At 38.2% G+C, this 26,910-nt stretch overlaps 1 non-coding gene across 1 annotated transcript; it reads right to left on the minus strand.

Annotated features, from left to right (window-relative positions):
- Nucleotides 1-18,445: 18,445 nt before the first annotated feature.
- Trnak-cuu lies at nucleotides 18,446-18,518 on the minus strand. Its single transcript has one exon. It is a non-coding gene; the product is annotated as a tRNA-Lys (tRNA).
- Nucleotides 18,519-26,910: the final 8,392 nt, after the last annotated feature.

Genomic DNA, 26,910 nt, shown 5'->3' on the forward strand with positions numbered 1-26,910 from the left:
TGATTCTCTAAACATAAATATACACCTATGGTATGGAAGGTCCTTCTCTCTATGTGTTGCTTTTATTGGTAAATGAGTAAAGAAACTGCCTTGGGCTTATAGCAAAGCAGAACTGAGCTAGACAGGGAAAACTAAGCCTAATGCTGGGAGAAAGGATGCAGAGTCATTGAGAATCCATGTAGTCCAGCTGGAGACAGATGCCGGAACTTTACCTGGTAAGCCACAGTCTTGTGGAGATTCACAAATTAATAGAAATGGTTTAAATTGAGATGTAAGAGTTAGCTAATAAATAAGAAGCTAGAGCTAATGGGCCAAGCGGTGATTTAATTAACATAGTTTCTGTGTGGTTATTTCGGGAGTCTGGATGCTGGGAAACAAAAATGCAGCCTCCTACTACACACCCACATGTATATAAGTACAGATATGTAAAAGAAATATAAGAAGAAAAATTTTCCCTATAAAATTTTGTATCATGTAGATAAAGAATTTGTAACATGTCAACTTAACCAACACGGAAAAAGAAAGCACATATGTAAAAGACATTATGGAACAAATATACAATTCTAAAATCCCAATTCCAGAGGTGGTAGATTAAACATTCCCTTCTGAGGCTAAAATAAGCAGCAAATCTGAGCTCTCACGGTGAACACCTCAGAACTGAGAGAAGACAGAAGCAGAATCCAAAGAACTTGGGAGGTAGCAAGGGGAAGTTAATGGTAATCTTGGTCACAAAGTTGTAGCTGGTTGCTAAGAGACTGTTCAACTCTTCACTACTTGGTTGTGAACTTCAGCATGGGGTTGCTGTGGGAAGGGGTGTCTTACAGAGTTAGGGCCAGAGAAGAAGTAATATTCTGTAGAGCAAAAGGTAGGGAGAAGAGAGGTGAGCACAGGCAGAAGGAGGAAGATCATATCAAGTTGCAAAGATTCTTGGAGGGTTGATAAAATTTGAGCAGATACTTAGAAGATCTTTTAGAGGAGGGAGCAGAGGGAGAAAGAGACTACATTGAGCAGGTGATGGGCACAGCCAAGACAAGGACACAGTTTTTTATAGAGCAATAGCCTAACCCAATGAAAGTCCAAGTTTTTGTCTTGAAGAATAGTTTCCTATACAGCTAAATACATGGTTTATGATTAAATTCTACACAGATTATTTCTGCAAACAGACTTTCAACTATATTGCTAATAAGTGTGTGATTTAATGGAGTGCTATGTTGGAGGTTAAGGACAACCCAATTTAGTAATGGTATTGAATCCGTGGTCCTGTCGTTTTGCTCAAATTACATTAGAGAGCTAAATGTGGATCTTCCAGTTCTCCTCCAAAGTGACTGTTTACCAAAGCCCAGGATTAGACAGCACTCAGTGTCTGGGTTGTAATTACTTACTATAACTCTTCCTCCAATTGTGAGAACGGTTTATTATGAAACACTTCCTAGAAACCCAGAGTCATGGCACAGAATATAGAGACATCAACTTCAGATCACTCATTTCATATGCAAGGAAACTGCTTGTAATAGGGATAAAGTATACAAGTTTCTGAATATTCCTGGGAAGAAAGAGGCAAAGAAAGAAGAAGGTCAGTAGAACCCTGACATTCTTCTCTAATATGCCAGCATGGCTATGAGAAGAAGGTTTGTTAAAATGATCAAGAAAGTCACATTTGGGTTTTTAAACAAGATTGTGACTAAGGGTTTGAGGATAGCAGTGGAATTCATGGTGGAAACAGAGGAAGATCCTGGATCTTGAGCATCCTTAGACAGTCACCTGGACCCAAGGACCAGGCTGAGAGTGTGAGAAGTGCCTGTGTGGAGCCTGATACAGAAGTGAGAAGGTGGGTGTGTAAGCCATCTGCCCATTCTGACGTCACAGCTCCTGTGTTAGTCTTCAATTCAATTCATTTAAGTATTTTTAATATCTAATTAATACTTTTAATAGAAACACACAAGTGTATTTGGTGTGGTATTTTTATATGCACGTGAAATATTTGCTCTCTAGTCTATGTATCCCCTGGAATTAGGCTAATGGTTCCTCTTCCCTTGATACTATCAGAAGGAATTTGAATCTTTAATTTCAGTAACTTAGTTTATTAAACATTCAAAAATATGCATAATGATTGGATTATACAAGACTTAAATTCTACTAACTGATATCCCTACTTAGATATTTCAACTAGTTCTTAAAATCCATCCACAATTCCTAAATATTCAATTTATCTTAAGAAAATCATTTTTGTACAGACATTTTTTTTTTTGGTTCTTTGAGACAGGACCTCTCTGTTGCTTTGGAGCCTATCCTGGACCTAGCTCTCATAGACAAGATTGGCCTTAAACTCACTGAGATCAGCCTGCCTCTCCCTCCTGAGTGCTGGGGTTAAAGGCATGCATCACCATTGCCTGGCTCAGATAGACATTCTTATAAAGAACTTTGCAAATCAGAAAAATATGATTTCAATGCTGTCTCTTACTAATAAATAATACATTAATCTTTTATATGTTTTGAAAAACCTATAATGTCATTACTTTTCCTAATAGAACACTTTTGACAGCTCAGCTTCCATGTGAGGATCCCAGAGGATTCCTTGTCACTGTCATAAGTATTTAGAATTTATATTGAGACCTTTGGTTTTTTGTTTGATTGTTTTTTTTTGTTTTTTGTTTTTTTTTTTTTAAGATTTTTCTCATCATGGAGATCCTTCTGTCTCTGCCTCCTGAGTGTTTGGGATTAATGGCATGTGCCACCATCACCTAGCCTTAAAGCTAATAGGCTAGTACTACTTAATATCCTAAATGGATCCAACTTTAGCTAGTAAGTACTTATTTTTTACTGCCAATAAGATACACAGCAGACACTGTGACATTACAGAGAAAAGAATCTCGTGTGTTTCTTACACAGACATAGACACACATACACATCCATAAAGACAGGTATGTAAGTGGTCAAGGTACCTCCAGTTATATTGGGAAAACAAGCAAGAAGATACATTTTAGAAAAGCAATCTAGTTAACCACAGCATCAGGAAAAACCTCTGAACAAGCTTCTAAGAAAGCAGATGTTTGAGATTTGAGAATCACTCCATCATTTAAGTAGCTGATTAACCAGAGACCTTTACCCTACTTTACGTGTACCTTCCTTAAAGTGATAATTCCCGGTAGCAGTTCCAAATGATGTCTGGCAGTACATGCCTTTGGTTCTTCCGGTCACACGTAATCACCTGGTTTAGCCAGTTGCCTTCCGTAGGATGCTTACAAGTAGGCACTGGAGGACTTCCCAGCATTGCTTGGTTTATCCACACCAGAGGATTACAGCTGTATCCCCTGGGCCTTTCTATCCTTTCTTTTGCTTAAACTGAATTTTCCTTTAACGAGTCAATGGTTCAGATTTTGTGACAATGACCCTTGTCACTCCTGCCGTAGCAGATCTAAAGATGGGGTGTTTAACAGGTGCGGCTGTGGAACCGCTGGCGATTGACACAGCATCACCATCCGTTCCATATGCATCCCTTCTGGGGAGGTTTGATATATTTGCTAATTGTATTGAATTTGGGCGCAATGATGATACATTGCATAGGTGATATAATTATACAGTGTAGAGTACAAAAATTATTTTTTAGTTTTTGAAATGTTGCTTCTATAAAAAAATTATATGCCTTTGCCAGGAAGTTGTATCTTTCTTTAGCAGCACATGAAAAATGTGGGAAGTGAAAATTCCCAAAGTGAATCATTTCTCTGGCAGAAGAAAAAAAAATATGGCCACAGTCTGTCCTCTTGGAAATGATCATGCCACCTGTATTTTTTTAATTAAAATATTTTGTAGCTACATTTTGACTAGCGCACCACAAGGCACTATCTATTAAAATAAAACCCATGCTTGTATAAGCACTTTGATAAGCTGCCATGGGAGGCTGGGAACTGCCAGTTTGAAAACACTGTGCTCTATAAGGCATCAACAGACTTCCTCTATAGAATCATCTACAAAAACTTAACTTCTACAAATGTCACTATAAAATAAAGAGAAATGGAAAGAATCTACAAGGTCTTTACAGCAAATAAAATCAAATTCTTGTTTGTAAAAGTGTTGGAATAACATTAGCATAACTAGGAACACAAATATCAAGCGTAGGACCTGCATTTTTTACACTGACCACATATCACTAGGCAAGGGGCGAGTGTTCCTTTTATACTCATTACTGTAAGAACAACAGCAGTTCTCTTTAATGGCAGTTATTTTTGAAACTCTGAATGATTTCTTGCTAGTGTGCAAGAAACTTGAAAACGATTCGTCTGGCCAAGGTCAATACCTAGTTTCCAGTCTCCGTGGAATACATTTCCCAAAGGCTTTACAACCATAGGCATTTTCTATAACTTCATCTGCTTGAGACACTCTTGAAGGCCAGCTCTTAGATCGTGCAAATCATTTCAGTGCTGGATGCTATCAATGTAGAGGGAAAAGCACAAGCAAGGGAAAAAGGGAAGAGTAGAAAAGCTGGTAAAAAGAACAAAGAGTGGAATAAGTCCCCAGGAGGTAGAACATATAAACCTGGAGGGGAAAAAAAGAAATCCAAAATGGAAGGATACAAGTTAATATCTCTGAATAAAATAATAAAAAAAACCAAATAGCATACACCATCAACTGTGTATTAGAATTCTTCATGTGCTAATGAGACCTTCCATGAACTTTGAAGTTGATGGAGCATTGTTTCAAAATCCTACCCCCAAGAGACTAGAGGAAGTCAAACCTCTTCAAAATAGTCCACAGCCAATGCAGATGGAAGGTCGTATTGAGTAACCTCAGCTAGAGATGTGTTTGCCTGCTGGTCTCTTGGTTCTAGACTTGAAGAAAAAGATGGTTCCAGTAAACAAAATCTTGATACAAGCTAGATATTTTAGTGTTGATTGTCAATTCCTAAGACTTCTAAATTTTTTTTTTTTTTTTGAGATGGGGTTTCACTGTAGCTTTGAAGCCTGTCCTAGAACTAGCTCTTGTAGACCAGGCTAGCCTTGAGCTCAGAGATCCCCCTACCTCTGTCTCCCAAGTGCTGGGATTAAAAGCATGTGCCACCACTTTCAGGCTAGTTTTCCATTTTTAATATTAGTTTATATAAAGAATTATTTAAGTATTTATATGTATTTATTTAAATAGACAGAATCGGAGCTTCCTGTGATTTATTCAATCCTGTGATCCTCAAAACTGTGACTATGAAAAGAACTGTTTTCAGTTGCTGAGATTGTATTGATTTTCCTAATGCTTATGTTTATAAACCCAACATTCTTTTCTGAGAATTAGGTGAATTAAATCAATACATTTTTCCAGAGGAATTTACCCAGCACGGCATTATTTTTTTGGTAAAATAAATAAATAAAGTCTTTATTTGAAATCTGACATCACTTTCATTCTCTATTTTATCCAGTCCCTCCCTGCTACCTTCCCTTGAATCACCTCCCTGAAGTTGATAGCCTCTCTTTATTTATTATTGTTACCTACATATTTGTGTGTGTGTGCATGCATGTGTGTGTGTGCATAAACACGACCTCTCAGTCCATTTCTGTTGTTTCTGTGTATGTAGGATTTCACTGAAAACCACTCTGCATTTTACCACCGATGAGGGACACATCACTAGGAGAGTCTATTCTCCTTCTAGCAGCTATTAGTTATCTCTAATTCTTTGTCTAGGGGTGGAAACCCCTGAACCTCCTCTTTTCCATGTTAACACGTCTCTTGATAGTGCCATTTTTCCAGTCTTATTTAATGTAGTCATTTCTAGGAGAGAGAGTTTCAGAGCAGACTTCCTACGATTCTGGTTTTACATTCTGCTTGACCTCTGTCTGTGGTGGCCCCTGATCTATAGATATAGACGCTATGATGGAAATGTATCCACTGGGGCTGGGCTTCCCATATCTGTTGATCTTTGCATTGTATGCAGTTGTAGTTTTCTGCGATGTTCTTCATTTGCCATTGAAAGAGGTTTCTTTGGTGAAGGTAGGAGCCACAGTTATCTGTGGATATAGGAGTATGGTATAGAATATAGAAAGAAATTATGCTCGCCTAGCAAAGTGGCAGGAATAAATTTCTTTCTGACATCCATGACCTCACTAGCTCTGGCGAGTTGTCCAGGAGTCCATCTCTTGTCTCCTAACTCATGGATGCCTTTTAGATGCTTTTACTTTAATAACACCTTGTCCCCATTGTTCGATGTTACATTCATATGAGGTAGCTGATTCTGTAACTCCCGTTTTAGACATACCCTGTAGTAGGAGGCTACTTGCTCATTTCCCAACTGCCCAGACTCCTGAAATAACTACACAGAAACTATATTAATTAAATCACTGCTTAGCCTCTTAGCTCTAGCTTCTTATTGGCTAGCTCTTACATCTTAATTTAACCCATTTCTATTAATCTTTGTATTGCCACAAGGCTGTATCTTACCTGGTAAAGTTCTGGCAACTGTCCCCAGTCGGGCTATATGACTTCTCACTGACTCTGCCTTCTTTCTCCCAGCATTCAGTTTAGCCTTCCCCACCTAGCTAAGTTCAGCCTTGCTATAGGCCAAAGCAGTTTCTCTTTTCATTAACTAATGGTATTCACAGCACACCTCCCCTTTTCTGTTTAAATAAAAAGGAAGTTTTAACTTTAACATAGCAAAATTACATACAACAAAAAAACAGGTATCAAGCAAGAATTACAGTTACAATATTTATAATTAGTTTATTTCTTATCTTAACTAAGGAAAACTATAATTATATGTTCTTCAACTCCATCAATGACCACAGAAGAATATAATATTACCTAAGTTAACAGGAAGTGCATTGTAAGCAACTTTCAAAACTCTAGAATTGACAGAGACAGCTTGCTGCCTGGACAGCCACCCAGAGTTCTTCTGTAACATTGGGGCATCCATCTTCAGCCTACAGGCCTACACTATCCAGCAGGCTTTTCCACTAAGCAGGAAATTTCAAAGACAGTTCCTCCTATATTGTCAGTAACTTTCTCTGTGTCCTGCAGAACGTGTGGCAGACTCTTTCATACAGCAGGAAACCCAAAGGACTGTCTCACCTTCTTTAGGCAGCTTCAACAGTCATTTTTCTGTGGGTCCTACATGTCCACTTCATAGAGCATAACATCAAGCAGTCCAGGCAAGTTGACCAAATGGCTAGCAAACTCCATAAAGAGCCTCTTAGATGCCCATATTCCTTTTGAAGTAATTGGTACTGCCAGGAGCAGATGTATCTCACAATCTTGAAAAGTCCTAAGTTATTAAAACCTTTTAAATGCCAAGTTCTGAAGGTCTCTGCAAGATTTAAGAATACCTAACAAAATGAAATATATCTCTATATATCTAGAAAACCTAACTAACATGACTACAAACTTGTCTATTATAGATGATTATCTACTAACCTATATTTCTTAATTATACATTATATTTTTTAAATGAGCTGCACAAACACAATACCTTAATCAAGAGCAGAAATATACATAAAACAAAACTGACATTAAATTTATATCAATAAACCAAGATCCATACCATTGCAAATCTCTATAGCAATAACCATTTTATGTCTAAACTGAAATGTCCATGAGCAAATATTTCTGTCAATCTTTTTAATTTTCATCTCCTTATATTTGGGACAGAGACCCCTGACACTAAACACAGAAGGGACAACAGGGACCTAATGATTCATATTTCTCAGGTTCAGTCTCTCATGAGACCTCTTCCTCCTCAAACACTCATTCTCCAGAAGGCTGGGTAATCTGGGACTCTAGTCCACAATAGCTTAGCAGCCTGCTGCTTTCAGGGTACCACTTTCAAACGGCAGGCTCCATGCTCTAGCTCATTCATCATCCGCAATGTGTGCATCTTTCAGATAGTGCAGATATTTGACTCATAAGTTATAGCATAAATCAAATGCTAGACTTGGGTTAATTTAAATTATTAATGGAGGTGTAAAATTCAAAGATTTCAGAGAAGCAAATGAAGGGTCCATGCAGAAAAAGCCTACGTGAAAGCTAAGTCTATGATCCTGACTTGCAGCTAATCACATAGAAAGTAGAATGGGAAGAATTTGCAAAGGCTGGGATACTCCACTCATACATTCCTCTGTTTCTTCTTTTAGGGATTAATACAAAGTCTTCATCTCCTTTGGGTTTTGGTACTCAGTGAGAGTTCCTCCCACCTGTGCCATCCTTAGAGGACTTTTAGTATTAGCATTTTGAATTAACAAGCTAATTCACAGATGACAAACATCAGATATGTAGTGAAGGATTTCGGGTAAAAATTCTCTTCTGTTGTGAGACCAATATTGGATTTCTCCTATGTTCACTTGCTGATACCATAATCGTCAATGCGTTGTTGGAGGTGAGATTTGGGGGAGGTAATTTATGATTGCCCACTTTATATGAAGCCTAAGTTAACCTTCCTCCATCTCTGCTGTGTGAATTTACAAGAAGACTGGCTGCCAAATTGGGAGGATTCACTCAGCAAACAGAACACGTGTTGTATTAATCACCCTGACCTCCAAAACTGGGAGAAATAAAACATTTGCTGTCTATAGGATTGTGTTATAGCAACAGAAACCTAGATACCTGAATCTCCAACCACTTTGTTGGACTCACCCAGTATGTTAGCTATTGTAAGTGTTGTTTTATCTTTTCCTGTCAGTTTTGTTCTCTCTCTCTCTCTCTCTCTCTCTCTCTCTCTCTCTCTCTCTCTCTGTGTGTGTGTGTGTGTGTGTAAGTTTCATATGTCAAAATGAGTATTAATACATGTTCAATCCCCCAAAAAAAACCCAAAATACATGTTCGATTGCAAAGATGTGATTTGTTCTTTTGTATATAGGAAGTCAACATCACATATCCTGCTTTTTGTCACTTTTTACACAAATATGGGGAGGGGGCAGGGAGTACCTGATTTTCACATATTTTCTTATTGAGACAAAGAGGTTTTTGTTCCTTTATTGTGACTGATTATGCCGTTATAGGGAAATGGAGTAGACTGCATAAGTAGCATGAAGCTTTGATATGAGAAACAATGATGCAATTATGAAAGAACTTACGTATGAGCCATTTTTCAGAAACACTGCTAGGTGAACAAGAAATCATAGCCATTTTTCAGATGCTTGCTAGATGAAAAGAAACTGTAGAAGTACTGCCGTAACAAAGCTGCATTTATAATAGATTTCCGTGCAGATTGCAGTGATTTCTAGAACAGTGAGTGAAGTGTATCCAAGCCTTACTCTCAGTAAGGTCCTGCACCTTTGTTAGCTAGTGAATGCCCAATGGCTGGGATCCATCCATGCCTACAGGGGTGGGGTCGTAGAGGTGTGCCCCTGCCAAGCTTTTCACATGAGTACTGGGGAACTGAACTTAGGTCCTCAGACTTGGGCAGCAACCACTCTACCCACTGAGTCATTTCTTTAGCACCTTTTAAATGACTTCTGAACAGTCTTATCAAATATGTAAACATTCCTTTTAAAATTTATGAAATACCCTCCCATGTTTACTTTTCTTTTCTCTCTCTACATATATATATATATAGTGTTCATACGTACATATATTATATATGTATAGAATACATACATATATACTGTGTTCATGCTTACACATGAACCCTAAGATAGATAGATAGATAGATAGATAGATAGATAGATAGACAGACAATAGTGTTCATATATAAGTCTGAACATAGTGCATATTTCCATTTCAGATTTACCTGAAGACACATATTTATTAGTATTAGTGTCTAAATGTCTGATCTATGCACTTTTCATAAATTGAGTTTATATGAAAGATTAAATACGCCAGAAAACTTCACCACTGCAATTTTTCTTTGTCAGAATTTTGACATTTTAATGCACACAAATCTAGAATGAATACACAGTTAAGAAGGGAGCTCCTGTTTGGTTCATAGGCTAGAGTACAAGTCAGAGAGGAGGGTGGAAAATAGAGCACATGAGATGTGGAAGAGTGTCCAAAAACACATGCCACACACCTTCGTCTCCTCTGTGACAAAATCCTCGAGTTAGTCAACGCACAGCAGAGAGCATTTCTGAGACCTCAGTCCTAGGTCACATGGTTCATTGCTTTGGAACAGCACAGCAGTGCATCACAGTAGGGATCACGGGACAGTCCTGAGCTGCTTATTCATACTAGAAGCAACTAGGTAGAGATAGGGCCCGGGGCACGCCCCGATGACCTACTTCTTACAGCAAAGCGCCACCTCTGCAAGCTATGCTATGAGTCCACCAATGGACCAAGCCATTGATGAATAGAAACCTGTAACATCCACCCTGAGGACTGCAGCACTGGGAACAGAACACAGAGCTTTGGGAGCCATTTCACAAGCCCATCTGGCAGTTTCCCAACTGTTCCAGTCTTGAGAACTAAGAGCTGGGAATAAATCACTTAAATAAACTGGAAAAAAAAGACACTGTCACAACTATCAACAGGAGAGCAAATGATTTTAATTTTAGGAAGAGAAAGTCAGGAAAAAAATACTGACTCAAATTCCATGTAATTTTATTTACTGCTAAAAACTATGTAGTTAAAAAAATCATACTTTCAAAACTCATCTTCTTTTCCCTTTTGAAACTATGTAAAGTTGGTTCGTACAATGCAATTATATTTTAGAACAGGCCTATGGATTACTTAAGATAATGATGTGACTTTGGATGTATAAGCACAAATGAAATATTCAGAAGTTAGCTACTGGTAAAGGTTACACTGCAAGAATTTTACAAAACCTTTTCTTTCTTTAAAATAATTAAAAACAGAAAAACATAAGCTTCCTTTGACTTTCTCCATCTTTACTTCCACACCCATAAATAATTCAAAGTCACAGTCACATATGCTAGTGCATGACTGTAAACTTAGCACTAAGAGGCAGGGAGATCAGAATTTCAACACTAACCTGGGATACTAGAAAGACCTATCTCAAAATGAAAGTAAAAATAAAATCAAAATGATCTCTCTAGTCTTGTGAGGGACCTGTTTTTGTCAGAAATGAGATCCTAGGTGCAATCCACAACACAGAAAATGGGTGAATGACTGATTGGATGAATTAAAACAAGCTCCAACATGTTATCCTGGTATCATATCACATCGGGTACAAGAATTAGCTCATTTCATTACTAACAAAAATAATATACCATAGAGTGAACTGAAGAGATAAGCTGATGGCATGTTTATTTATTATTTGGGATAATGTGCTCTGTAAAATGGATTGTGATCTCTCCTTTGAAGTTTGTTTCTTGTCTTTAGGAAATGGTATGTAAATTAAGTCAATTTTAAATGTCAGTACTCTTTGCAGTGTTCAAATGTGCTTCCTGGGGGGCGGGGAATATCTTCACTGAAAAATACTTAAATTTTTCAAGCATGAGAGATAACAACTTGAAGATAATTTGCGATTAGTTTGGAAAATCAGAACAAAAGGTATACAACAGAAACACAAGACCCAATAAAGTTAGTTGAAGTTCTACAGCTAGATAGGATTCCATCTGGGAAATGGAATGAGTTTTCAGCACTCCATGGGATTACATCACCAGAATTGCACCTGCTCTGACCTCACCAGGTGAATCCATGTGAGCTTCTCAATGACAGCTCCAAAAGTCTGCAAGACACATTCTCCAAAGGGTAGAATAATAAACTTCATTTAAATGTAAACTAGCAACCTAACAAAAGATTCATTTGAAGACCAAAGGACGAGTAACAAGGGGCTCAGATGTCAAAACTGGTCCAAATGACGATATTCATTCAGTATTCTGCATTCTCTATAGGTCAAATCTAGTATGCAATGGAACTGTAGAATTCACACTGGGAACAAGTCTTACCATCTAAATGGTATCTCAAAAAAAAAAACCATCAAACATACCAGCCATACAAATAAATTCCTAAAATCCAGTTTAAAGGTTCAGTGGGTCCTCAGAGTGTCCAGTGGTAAATCCAACATTCTACTGGAAGGGCCTTCAGCTAACCAGCCTGCCTTTTTTTTTCATTCTTTCTTCCCATTCTCCTCCTCCAACTCCTCTTCTTCTTCCCTGTTTTTTTTAGATATGCTTCCCTGTCCAGTTATGAATACTTTTTCTGAAAATGTCAATGTGTTATGGTGAAACCCACTCAACAGATATTCTATAGCTAAACTGTAGTTCTGTCTTCTAGAATGAGAACATCCTAGTGCAACTCTGAGACTTTGCAGATTACTGTGTCTTATATGTTTGCAAGACTGTTATATCTGCATCCCATAGTGTCAATTTTGGTCTCAAAAAAAAATAAGCAAGAAGAAAATTCTTGGCACTTCTGGTATGTATGTATTCTGACAGTAGAGAGCAGAGAATCAATTTATATCAGAATTTAAATCATCTTGCAATAGCCTTTGTCTTCTTTGTCAGAACATGAACCTCATTTGGGGAGGTCATGGACATACCTAAGAAACTGTGTTAGTTTAGCTAGTTTTCAGTTCAGGGTAGTGGTAGCTAGCCAGTTACACAGACAGTAACAACTACTTTGGTACAAGTTCATAAACTACAAGTCAGAAGACAAAGAACAATGCTACCAGAAAATATTTCTTCCCCAAACTCAATGAAGAAAAAGGAGCTAGGGACTTGAGTAAGAATAGAACAGTTGTTCCAGTCCTAGACAGTCCACCTCCAGATTACATGTAAGGAATAAAAAATAAAAGCAAAATAAAAATAAAAATTTCCCATATTTAGGGCAATGTTATGTGTTCCTGTGTATCAGTTTAATGCAATTTCTAACCAATCCAAGCCTATATTTCTGAGTCACTGTCATCTTTTTACCATGACTCAGCAAGCACTTTTTTAGACTTGAAACTCTTATTCTGAAGTGAGGAACACTGACTGTAAGAAATTAACAGATGGTAGGGCTAATGACAGATACTTGGAACAGATACCCAGTCTCCCTTGGCTCTGGTGCCGCCATACACAAGTGTTCTCACTCCCTCACAGGCAGGTTGGCCAGCTTCCCCTGTGCTATTGACTCAGCCCAGGGTCCAAAGCAGAAGTTGATGTTCTGCTGCTGTGTTCAACATTCAAGAAACAAATTCCAGCTAAGAATTCAATAAAGTTCTTCCGTAGGGTTTTCAGTTTGATTTAATTTCTTCCCACTCTCAACTTTCAACCAGGGGATGTTTCAGAGAAAACGGTGTAAAAGTGCACTGTTGTCAGATCAAGGGGTGCATATGCTGAGTTCGCGATGGCGCTTGCATAACTGTCAGATCATGGGGTACATTTGCTGAGTTCCCTTTCCTTCAGCTGAGTCATCTCGATTCACTTTCCAGCCTTGATTTTGTTCCATCCATATATATTTCAGCATGGTTCACTAAAAGACAAAAATGCTCTAAGCTCAGGCAATCTCATATTCTTATATAGCATTACATGGTTAGATTCCGTGATTATTATTGTTGTTGTTATTATCATTATATTATTATTATCATCATCATCATCATTATTATTATAAGCTGTTGTAAACGGGATGCTTTCCCTACAGCTTGGATGCAGTCTGTGTAAAGGTCTGTCCTGTCCTTCTAAGAGACAATTCCCACACCCCCACACCCCATCCCCGTCTGCAGAGGGAAGTGGATCCTCTTCCAGCCTGAGATCTCTCTTTTTCCATCGGTCTCCTGAAGAGGTAGCTTCTCCTCTCCTCTTCCCCTTCCCCTCCCTCTCTATTTCTTTCTTTCTCTCTCTCTCCTCATCCCCCTTCTCCCTCCCTCTCCCCTTTCCCCTTCCCTTCCATAACCCACTAAATAAATATCCAACCTCACTCTACATGGTATGCCTATAGGTTTCTGTCTCTCACTTGCTGCCTCTCCTCATGGGACCAGCTGACCCACAGCACTGCTCCCTGACTGGAACCTGCTGCCCCTCCTGGCTCACTGCCTCTTGCTGCCACACTGGGAACAGTGCCATTTTATTTTTACCATTAGGTACATATCACTGCTACCTCATTTTTTTATTTCTTGTTTTTCCTCAACATCTTATATTAACATCATAACTTAAAATACAATGCAATCTTAAAAGTCCCACAGGCTGTCCTGTTGTAGGCCAAAGCAGCTTTATTCATTAGACAATGGTATTCACAGCATACAGAGAGGAATCACACATCAGAGTGGTTTTAATTTGTTTTTCTCAGATTGTTAGGGATAATTAACATTTTGACGTGTTTCTTAGCCATTATTCTCTCTTCTTGTGTGAACTACCTATTCCAATCACCAATCTATTTTTCAAATAGTCATTTGTTTTACTGACTCTTTTTTTTTCAGTTCTTTGGTTGGTTTTTAAACCTCTGTTAGAAGTATGACAAAAATATTCTTCTGTCCTGTGAGCTTCTTTTTATTGGGTTGGTAGTTTCTTTAGCTATGGAGACACATTTTAATTTCAGCAAGTTTTACTTTTCAATTATTGGTCTTAATTCTTGAGAAATCAGAGTCCTATTCAGGAATTCCTTTCCTACAGTTATATCATGTTGGATGTTGCCTATGTTTTCCTCTATTGGTTTTAGTGTTTCAGGTTTCATATTTAGGTCTTTTATCCCATTTCTCTACTTCTTTGGTTTCTCTCTATTTCAGCTGTCAACACCCTAGGAGTCAAGGGTGGAAGCACAAAGGTAGCTGCCAGATTCAAAGAAAGGAACCAGAGTTGCTGGACTTCTGGAATACCAATTTGTTGTCACCCATAGGGAAACATTTGGGAGGAAGGTACATGCCACAAGTAAATTGTTAAAATATTGAATGAGGTGAATTACCACCCAAATCATATTGTGAAAAATATTAACTTGCTAATAGAGTTTCTTATACAAAAAATACTTTCTAGATTGTATAGAAAGAATTTGACTTTTAATAGACCATTAAATGTCATATAATCATGGAACTTGCTAACCAAAGAATTCTAGTCTAGTCTATTGGCAAAAAATAAATAAATAAATAAATACCCTAATACTATACCCTAGTACCAGCTTCCACATAGTGTCCTGCAGCAGCCCTCATCCAAAGGACTTGGTTTTGCTTATACCACTGCACCCATTTGCTGCAACCATATCATGCTGCTATAGTACACAGACTGCCTGTGTCAAAAGCTTCCCTCATGCTGCGATGAAATCATTACTTTCTAGTCAGCACCTCTTACTCTTCCCAGCTGATAACCTTCTTAACTAATTCCTTGTTTCTTTTTTACTAAACTTACACAAGAGGCAAGGGAATTAGGGAAATTCTATGTTTACCTATGCGATTTTTCAACCAAGAAAGGTATAATAAGTAGAGAGAGGTTTCTATGAATATTCAGGATTCTCACATACACACTATGAACTGTTCATGAGAAATAAGGAGGAGGAGATAACAGGATGAAGAAACAGCAAACAAAGTCCCGGACACACAGAATGGCATGGAATATGAAAGATATATTACCCTTGATTTCAGGATAGTAGGCACAAGAGAATAGCTATAATGTATGGAGGGAAAGGCAATGAGAGGGTGTAATGTCTACTCTACATGACAAAATAAAAGTGTTTTGTTTTAGAGATGATGAGAATTTCTGAAAAATAGATCACATGGGAAGGATGTCCTGAGTTCTATATTCCTAAGTACATATGCTTATGGTCAAGTAAAAATATCTTTGAATAGAAGAAGTCATAAGTATATGCAAAGAGTCTGGAAAAGGATAAATTTGGATTTCTAGAAATGAATGCATCTGTGTAAGCTAAAATTTGTGTATCATGTCCAGTTAGGAAACAGCAGACAGCAGACCGTGCTACACTATCATCTTCCTTTCAAAATAGAAAATGTAGAGATATTACATGCATGTGTGTGTGTGTGTGTTTAAAGAATAAGTATATATACATAAACCAGAAAGCTAAAAGTTGAGATGAATTTAAATTTTAATGAGGAAAGAGGCATTCTGTGATGAGCAGATGTCTACAGGCTATTTTCTTCCCTAACAGCATCATCAACGCTGGGTTCAAGTCAAAGATCAATTGAGTCTGAAGTCCCTGCTGTGACTTCTACTCATTTTTACCACCTGGTTTTCACACATTTTTTAATTCCTTCCCCTGAGGATGGGATGAGTTATGCCACGAAACTTACCAAGTCAGACTGACACAGTGCTTCTTGTTCTCAAAGTTTTTCAAAGGCTGTTTCTGTCTGACCTTGTTTTGCTCATCACTCAGGTAAGAAGTTGCTTTTTTTTTCCTGAGTCATTGCTGTAGAAAAACTGATTTGCTGAGGAGTCATATCCTGTGGAGCATCATATGGGTTAGTTTGCAAGTGGGTCTGGGGACAGTCAAATCTTCCATTGATGCCACAATCATTAGAGTGTTAAGATTTTAATGCAAAATCACAAAGGACCTTGAGCCAGAGAAAGCAAAGTAAAAAATTCCATTGTTTTGACTCATTGATGTATGATATAGTTTTGCTTTCTTAAGCTGTTAAATTGTTTAATAATTTGTTATGGAGCAACAGATAACTTCTGCAAAAGTCCTTTTGTCAAGGGCACAATGACCCTGAAAATGTAACCAATGTATGAGTTTCCAAAGAAGTGAGCCTAATATTATGGAATTTAACAAAAGTTGGAGGCACAATTATAATTTGAGAGCTTGAGATTCTCATCACCAACAACTGATAGAATTTTAGAAAATCATAATGGTATGCAGGATATAATCAAGAAGTACTGTTAAAGACACAGAGAATATCATTTTTCATTAACCATGTCTTAAGGATCTGAGACATTTAAATAATATGCTCTTTTAAGACTGCTATTCACTTAAATATTGCTAAAAATGATTTTAAAATCTTCAAATATTTAGAGGCTAGAAAAAGCACTAATAAATAAGCTGTTGGGTTTATATAAATATCAAAAGAAATTTATGAATATATTGAGCTACATAAAGATGACATAGCAAGATTAATTATATGTCTTCCAATTTCAAGACCAATCTCTTTCAGATGATGTGTAATGGAAATATTAGAATTAGGGTGATTAAGAAATGAGTCAAAATGAACATATGTATTTTTAAAACTAAGATGAAATAGGGAAAACTTTTTAACTGTATTTAAAATTGTGATGAAAATTATTTCTTCCTTGGACTAGCCAATTCAAAAGCACACATGTGGAATACAGGGTTAGGAATTGTTAACAGGAAATGTGGGAAACAATATTTTTAACAATAATTTTAAATAATACGAAATAATTTAGGAGTTATCCTAACCCAGCAAATAAAAGACTTGTATGGTGAAAATGCCAAGTCTTTGAAGAAAGAAATTGAAGAAGATATCAGAAGATGGAAAAATGTCACATGCTCATTGATTGGGAGAATTAACATAGTAATAATGGCCGTTCTACCAAAAGCAGTCTACAGATTGATCACAATTCCCATCAAAATTCTCACACAATTCTTTATAGATCTTGAAATCACAATCTTCAAGTTCATATGGAAACACACACACACACACACACACACACACACAAAAACCCAGACTATTCTGAACAGTAAAAACAAACAAACAAACAAACAAACTTCCACAGGTATCACCATCCCTGGTTTCAAACTCTACTACAGAGCTGTACTGGGAAAAACTGCTGATACTGTCGCTCTTTGGAAGTGGGGCGAGGAAACTGACATATGGATGTAATGAAAACACAAATAAATGAAGAAATAAATAAATAAATGATAAGCTGAAACAAAAACCCAACAACAACAACAACAACAACAGAAACCACATGGTATTGGCATAAAAACAGACATGCCGATCAATAGAATTGAATCAAAGACCCAGGTATAATTCCACACACCTATGGATTCCTGACTTTTAAAACAGAAGATAGAAATACAATGAAGGCATCATCAACACATGGGGCTGGCCAGACCAGATGTCTGCATGTAGAAGAATGCAAATAGACCCATATTTATCACTCTGCAGAAATGTCATGTCCAACTAAATCAAAGTGCTCAACATAAAATTAGATACACTGAATCTCATAGAAGAGAAAATGGGGAATGTTCTTGAAAACATCAGCACAGGAAACAACTTCCCAAATGATGGAGGAAGGTCATTGGCTAATAAAGGAACTGCCCTGGCCCATTTTATTGGTTAGAAGATAGGTGGGAGGAGAAAACAGAACAGGATACTGGGAGGAAGAGGAAGTGAGGTCAGAGACTCCACAGCTCTCTCGGGAGCAGACGCCTGAGAGAGACGCCATGCCCCAGTCCCAGGATGAAGCTCCGAACCAGGATGGACTAGGCTAGAATCTTCCCGGTAAGACCGGTTCTCACAGATTACTAGAGATGGGTTGATCGGGATGTGAGAATTAGCCTGTAAGTGCTAGAGCTAAAGGGCCAAGCAGTGCTTAAAAGAATACAGTGTCTGTGTAATTATTTTGGGGCATAAGCTAGCCATGTGGGCGGCCGGGTGTGGGGGACGCAGCCCTGCCGCCCCTAATACTACATATGGCGCCCAACGTGGGGCTCGAACCCACGACCCTGAGATTAAGAGTCTCATGCTCTACCGACTGAGCTAGCCGGGCCCACGTGGACAACTGCTTCCACATAAAGCCTGAGACAGCTTGGAAAGTAATTCTAGAACAAAATGAAAGCATTGTGCCTGGTTTCTTGGTAGCAGCAATTTCTCGGTTCTACTCTGCTTGCTAGAGGCAAGCAAGCGCCTCATCTAAGAGAGGCTTCCTGACTCAGCTTTAGCTGCAAAGCCTGCAGCTCATTAAGAGGTCCTGCCACGAAACACTTAAATGGTGTTGACGAAAAGCTGAACGCATACTTTTCAATTTTCAGCCGTAGCAGGAAAAAAGCTGCGCCGTTTAAAAATGCCGGCTTTCTGGGCTGTCCTGCCAGGGCAAACTCTGACTGTTTGAGGCAGGAGGGCCGGCTACTGAGAGAGGACTTGAGTGTTGTCTGTTGTATGGCTGGAAAGCTAAGGAATGGACTGGATCTAGCTGGCAAAGCCACGCCTTTAATCCTACCCATATTGCTCAGTAATTTAAAGGCTCGTGTGGTCAGAAAAAGAGAGATATATAGTAAAGAGAGATTCAAAGACAAAGAAAATTTCTAAATGGTTTGAAGTGTGTTAAAAATATATGCAGACTAAAATTTAAAGTTCTTAAAGTAACAAAAAAAAAAAGGAAGAAAGTTGTGTGTGTGGTAGCACACGCCTTTAATCCTAGTGCCTAGAAGGCAGAGACAAACAGATCTCTGTGAGTTCAAGGTGTAGCAGTGTACACCTTTAATCCCGAATGCCTGGGAGGCAGAGACAGGTGGATCTCTGAGAGTTCAAAGACAGCCTGGTCTACAGAGTTACTTCAGGTCAAAGATACAGAGAACCTGTCTCAAAAAGCAAGAAGTTAAAAGTAAAAATAAACGAAATAGAGGTTAAAACAAAGCTGTACAAAGATGGAAAATAAACAGAGAATTTTGATACTGTATGCTATTATGCTCTCTTTAAATTGTTTGAATGCTGAGGAAAGAGCAAAAGCTACTAAAAGATATTTATTTATAAATACTGCTGAACTAATCCAACATAGATATTATGAATTTGGATCTAAGGATATGATACTTTGGAAAGGAGTTTCTTATTTTGTTTTCACAGAGGATGAGACACTGTTCATTTCTTCTATTCCGATTTGGTATGATGGACCACGTCCTCCTGAATGGTTCGTGTGCATGCCTTCAAAAAATTGCTTCGCTCAACTGCCAACTGAGATGAAACTAGCACACAGGTTATACCATGAAAGACCTAATTAACGACGCCCCCATTCAGCAGGAAGCAGTTTGGAGAGAAAAAACTGCGCCCATGTTCCCAAATATGGTTTATAAACGTTCTTTTACATGTAAAGGGGGATATGATATAGATTTGAATAATTTGCATTAGTATAGATTTTGCTTTATTGATAGAGATTTAAGGTCAATTTTGTTATATGTATAAGTGTTTCTGATTTTGATTAAGGTATTGTGATTGTGTAGTTCATTTAAATATGTACTGTATAATTACGAAATATAGGTTGTTAATGGAGAATCATCGATAATAGTAAAGCTTGTAGTCATGTTAGATTTGCTAGATATATAGAGATGTATTTCAGTTAGATAGACATTCTTCATGTCTTTCAAAGATTACAGAATAGGACATTTAATGTTTTAATAACTGAGGACTTTTCATGACAATGAGACACTCTGCTCCTGGCAGCACCAATCTACTTCAAGAGGAAGATGGGCATCGAAGAGGCTCGTTATGGAGTTTTGATAGCCATTTGGGCAAGAAACTGCTCTTGCCTGGACTATTGCATAAACTGGACACAGAGAACCCGCAGAGAGAGGACTACTGAACTTCCCTAAGGTGAGATGATCTTTAGGGGTTCCTGATTCATTTTGAAAGAGTCTGCGAGACATTCTGCAGGACACAACAGATAGTGACTGAACTGACTTTGAATTTTCCTGCTTTATGGAAATGTCTGCTGGATACCATGGGCCTGAATGCTGAAGATGGATGCCCCAACGGTACAAAAGAACTTTGGGTGACTGTCCAGGCAGCGAGATGTCTTTGTCATTTCTAGAGTTTGAAGTTTCTTAGTTCTTGTTTACTTAGGCAATATTATATCTTTCTGGAGTCTTTGATGGAGTTAAGAATAGTTAGTTATAGTTTTCTTTAGTTATGATAAAGATTATTGTAACTTTTACTTGATAACTGTTTTGTTATATGTAATTTTGCTATGTTAAAGCCTTTTTTTTTTGTTTAAACCGAAAAAGGGGAAATGATGGAGGAAGGTCATTGGCTAATAAAGGAACTGCCCTGGCCCATTTTATTGGTTAGAAGATAGGTGGGAGGAGAAAACAGAACAGGATACTGGGAGGAAGAGGAAGTGAGGTCAGAGACTCCACAGCTCTCTCGGGAGCAGACGCCTGAGAGAGACGCCATGCCCCAGTCCCAGGATGAAGCTCCGAACCAGGATGGACTAGGCTAGAATCTTCCCGGTAAGACCGGTTCTCACAGATTACTAGAGATGGGTTGATCGGGATGTGAGAATTAGCCTGTAAGTGCTAGAGCTAAAGGGCCAAGCAGTGCTTAAAAGAATACAGTGTCTGTGTAATTATTTTGGGGCATAAGCTAGCCATGTGGGCGGCCGGGTGTGGGGGACGCAGCCCTGCCGCCCCTAATACTACACCCAAACAGAACACTGATAGCAAATACTAAGCTCAACAATTAATAAATGGGACCTCATGAAGCTGAAAGGTTTTGTAAGGCAAAGAACATCGTTATTAGGACAAAATGGCAGCCTACAGAATGGGAAAAGAAACAGGAAAGGTGTTGCTACGGCAAGTTCTCAAATTCAGTATACACCAGGAAAATGGAAATTAAAATGACATTTGGGTGCCATTTAGTCATTGTGATTGGCAAGTTTTCAAGGTCTGGCAAAAAGATGTGATTCAAAGAAATTCTAACTCTTTCTCTGCAGCTCTGTAGATTTATGGAAATACTGCAGAGAATTTATTGATATTGCCTAGTAAAGTTGAAGGAGCTTTATATCTTATAAATCAGTAGTAGGCTATAAACCCAAAGAGATAGTTGCCACTGTGCAGAAGACAGAAGTCTTCGTGATAAATGCTGTGATGTATATAATGTCAAAACTGGAAGCAACTCAAGTGCCTACCAAGCATGCCAGTGTCACAAAGGGTGAACAATCGTATGTTCATTAAGTGATCCTATGCAGTAGATGCTGTGAATAGCCAGAAATCAAATTCATCAACCTCCACAAGCCCATAAAAACAGAAAAATAAGTTAAAACAACAACCACAAAATAAACATGTATCAGTACAAATAAATCAACCCCTAGGAGAAAAACATATCTTCAATGATCAAATTTAGATATAAATTTTGTTTGGATTTTATTTACTCTTAGTTCACATATGTAATATGCTTCTTGATTGAAAATTATTTGGAGAATTTCAATTCTAATGTCTTTTAATGAGATTATTGTTGTTTACCCATCATACACTAACTCTGTCAGATGTTCCAAATTAGAACAAAATTGTCAAGTAACTGGTATGACCACCAAGTGCCGCTAATTAAAGTCAGGACTAGGATTTCAAAGAGCAACCCTGAGCCCAGGATTTTCCTAATCATACAAATGACTTGGTTGAGTGGGAATAGAAAAGATAACACTGCCAACTTAAGCTCTTTAGATTTCTTTAAGTTGTTCAACACATTAATTTCACTTAAATTATGGTTGTTTACAAACTATCATTTATTCTCAGATAATTCAACAGTAATAATTACAGATCCATGCTGGAGAGATGCTGGCACTATGTTATTAGAAACAGCCAGCAAACAGACACTTGACTGTTAAAATGCATTCGCTGATTTATATTAAAGATTCTCACAATTTTTTCCTTTGTTTTTCTTTTTTTACACATTGGTTATAAATTATTTATTGAGTATTCTCAGCAGACAAGACATTTTCTGGGTAGTTGAAAGTCATTCAGGATACAAAACAGACATCTCCTGCTACCACAGAAATGAATATTCAACTTACTGCCTAATATTTACATTCTAAATGTCAGGTAAAATAGCGAAGACGTTTTGTGAAAAGTGCCAGGCATTGTTTCATTATTCTCTTACATATTCTACCCTGACACAGTTTCCCCTCCCTCCATGCCTCCCAGTTCCTCTTCCCAATCTTCCCTCTACCCCAGATCCACTCCTCCTCAATTTTCCTTCAGAAAAAAAGCAGACCTTGTAGGGCTATCAAGCAAACACGGTAAAACTAGGCACATACCCTCTTTTCAAAGCCGGATGAGACAACGCAGTAGGGCATGGGTCCTAAGAGCAGGCAGAAGTTCAGAAACAACCTCCACTCCTTCTGCTAGGAGTGAAGGAGCGAGCTACATAGCCAAAATATATATGGAGACCCTACCTCAGACCTTGTAGGCTGCTTGATGTTGCTGAAGTCCCTGGGAGGCCTTGCGAGCCCAGGTTGGTTGACTCTATGGGCCACGTTCTTAAGGTCCTACCATCCTTCCTCCTACTGTTCTGTGGGGTTCCTTGAGCTCCACCTCATGTTTGCCTGTGAGTCTCTGTAACTGTTCCCATCAGTTGCTGCATGAAGCGTCTCTGCTGATGACTGAGCTGTGATCCAATTCATGAACAAAGCAGAATAGCATAAGAAATCATGTCATTGATTTTTTTGGGGGTGGGGGCAGTCGTGTTTTGTTCTATCCTGGGTCTCTGGGATATCGAAACTCTGGTACCTGGGCATCCAGTCACTGTCAGATGGGGCTCCCTTTTCTGGAACGGGGTTCAAATTGGAGCAGTTATTGGTTGGCCACTCCCACAAGTTCTGGGCCACTGTTAACCCACACATCTTTTAGTTGAAATACAATTATATCACTTTAAATCCTCCCTCCAGCCCCTCTCAGTTACCCTCTCTCCATTTCCTCTTGAGTCCCCCAACTCTCAAGCTGATAGCCTCCTTTTCCTTGATTGTTATATGCATATGTGTGTATGTATACACAAATATATAAATACAAACTTTTCAGTTGTTTTGGTTGTGTGATTAGTGTCACAATGCTGACCAGTCTGCACTGGACAACCATGAAGGTGCTACTCCCCGGGAAAGGCCAATTATTCCCCTAGTACTCATTATTTGCCTGTAGGTCTTCTTCACCTAAGGGTGGGACCCCACAAATTCCCTCTTCCACATTAACAGGTCCATGTATCCTGTCAAGTAGTCAGGTTATTTCATATTTAGCTAAAATTATATATAATATGTGTATGTGTTAGTATATACGTATGTGTATATATGAGTCTGTATTTGTGTGTGTGTACATGCATGTATGCATGTGTGTTAATGGAAATTAAACCACCCAAGGTGAAAATGTTGTCTACAAAATGTATAGACTAAGAAAAACTCCAGGATTAGGCAAAAGAAACCTCCTTTTGAATGGTTGGCAGGGACAGTCCAAGTAATTTCCAGAAAGCTATAAAAATTATTGATGTAGCCCTGGTTGCCTCTCTGTGGTTGAGTATGATACACTATTGTTGGAAACATGGCACAAGTCTATGATAATTCAAGCTGCATTTGACCCAAAACATTTTTTGCTGAAGTTTATCCTCCATGATAAAATGTTTATGTAAGTGTGAAATATACATATGTGTGTGTTTGTTTGGGTGCACACTTGTGTTTGTGGGTATAAGTGTTTTTGAATATATTTTATGCCTTAACATAATTGATCTAACATTATTTTTGCCATTCTTTTTTAATTTCAGGCATCTTTATCTTTCCATTTGCTTGCTTTTCAGCATAAACTATTATTTCATGTAATAATTCCCATGTAAGGGACTATCTTTTAATTTATTCAGTTTTATCTCTGGTAAGGAGTTCAGTTACAGTATCTCAATGCCACTTTATGACTTTAAGTTCTTAAGTATAGTCACTCAGTCTTCCAAGACTTTTTGTTCACACATTTCTTAAAGCTTTTGAATATTTTAAATGTGCTTTTCTCTTCCTTTCTTGTATTAATCTAGAGTCAAATATTTTATCAATGTTCTGTTCCTTAGCTTTATTTTATTTACTTATTTCCTGTGGCATCTGACTCAAGTATAATCGTGTGCCTTAGTCTCTGTTCAGGAATGTCCTTGTCTTGAAACTTTGTCCTCATTTAATAACATCACTGCATTCTGCTCTGCTCGAGCCTCACCTTTATTATGAGTTGTCAAAATCCAAAGACTTCCCTTCCCTCTTCTCTATTAAGCCCAGTTTCACACACATCTGTTTGATGTAATCAGACTCTTACAAGAGCTTCCTGTTACCTCTGGAATAAAGTACAGACTTCATCTCTGCAAATTTATGATGTGAACACAAATTACTTTCTCAAGATATATCACCCTACTTCCCTTGAAATGTTTTATGTCCAGGTAGAGAAAAAAATACCCAACACTATGTCATCCTTAAAGTTTCCAAACTGGAGATTTGTCCATGCCTTTCCTGAACTCAGCACGCTCTCTCTCTCTTTCCCTTTCTTCCTGTGCAATTTTCCCCTTTCTTTCAAAATAAATTTGAGTAATAGCTTCTTCCTAAATTGCAACAAATGAATGAACAGGAGCTATAAAGTAGTATAGAACACCTATGCCGTTCATCGGCCCTTTACCAGTGAGGCGGTTATGGCGCACGCTAATAAAATGGGGTAAACATGTATGTGAGTGTGTTGATGTACTGTATGTAATGTTCATGTGTCCACATATCCAAGTGTACACATGACGAAGCTAATATTGCGTGTCTTCCTCAATCAATGTGGACCTTCCTGACGGGATCTCCACTCGACTAGGATCATTGACTTAACTAGGCTGGCTAGCCAATGAACTCTAGAGTCCTCCAGTCTCTACCTCCCCAGCCCTCTCAATAGAGACTTGTGCTATTATCCCCAGTTTTTGTTTGTTTTCTTCTCCTTTATTTGAATTGTGAGAACCCAAAATTAGGTACTCACATTTTCACGATGGGCATAACAATTGAGTCACTTCCCCAACCCCACTGCCTATCACTTATGTAAAACAAGCTTGTACTTTGTACTGATTTGCAATATCATAGAAGCGTGGTATACGTGTGCCTTCTAATATGTGTGTGTGTGTGTGTGTGTGTGTGTGTGTGTGTGTTTGTGTGTGCATAGTTTGGAAAGTTTTGTGTGAAATTCTTACAACTTTATGCACACACGCACACTTTGAAAAGATTTTATAATTTACTTTTTAAAATTTTGTTCTCCTGTTTTCTTTCCGACTACTTTCCTGAGCTACTTTTCTGTTTATACTATGGTTACACATAAGTATGTTACTCAAAGTACCCAGTAAAGATTTAAGTAGTACTTATATACTCTAAATCTGCTTAAATTCAAATTAATACAAGATGTAAAAAGAATATTGTGCTAGCAGATAATTGTTTTAGGAAAAAATTCTATTGACCAGAATAATAGCAGCATAGCAAGTAGCAGTTGGAACAGCATTGTATGTTTAAAAATGATTTTAATATAAATTAGCTAGAACTATATTCAATCAGCAGGAACAAGTTACTGTCTTATAAAGGTCATCCAAACCTTTAAAAATAATTATTGTGTCTGAGAGCTAAAGTTACATCTTAAGTTTTAATTACTATGCCTAAGAGAGCCATGAAACAAAAACTCTCTGATCTGCAAGTCCCTTGCCTTGCCCAAGGACAGGCAGTTCCTGAAATGCTGGAGGCTATTGTTTGTGGGAGACAGCAAGCCACATGTTTTTCATTCCCCTAAGCAAGTCTGTTTGACCATCTGCACCAATGACTTGATCACATATGGTCAGGAGGTTCCCAGGATGGTGGTATGTCAGGATGTATGCTTGCCCCTGATTGGGTGCAGACTGGGTACGTCGGGATGTATGCTTGCCGCTGTTTGGACCTGATGGGAAATGCAATGAATTATGGGCTTTCATTCTTAAGCAGCTACAAGCTGTGATTCTGGGCCATTTTTCAGGAACCCGGGTGTGGACCTGTCCAGATCTTACATTGCCAGTATTTAGTGAAAGCTTGCTTCAAATTTGGCTTCAAATTGTGGTAGTGGTCGTATTCTCAATCAATAGGATTAACACATACACAGTAATTCCAGAGCATATTAACACAAATTTACAAAGCCGTGTGCTGAAAAACTTATGACAGGTTTCTTCACAGAGCCCCACGACCTGGAGCGAACTCAGACGGGTGTGACTGGAGGGGAAGCTCCTCATCCTTGTACTTTGACTTCATATTGTCCTTCCCCTTTCTGTTTGCAGACTGGAGGTCTAAGAACTGCCCAAACACCATGTGTTAGTATTTAGACACATATATGTATCCTGTCAGGACCCTAACGGCAGGCCAGTACAGACGCCTAAATACTAACACTGTGTCTTCTTCCAAA

This window comes from Microtus oregoni, unplaced genomic scaffold (genome assembly GCF_018167655.1).
Source record: "Microtus oregoni isolate MIOR12 unplaced genomic scaffold, Mior012 000010F_ref0000083, whole genome shotgun sequence".
Lineage (NCBI taxonomy): Eukaryota > Metazoa > Chordata > Mammalia > Rodentia > Cricetidae > Microtus > Microtus oregoni.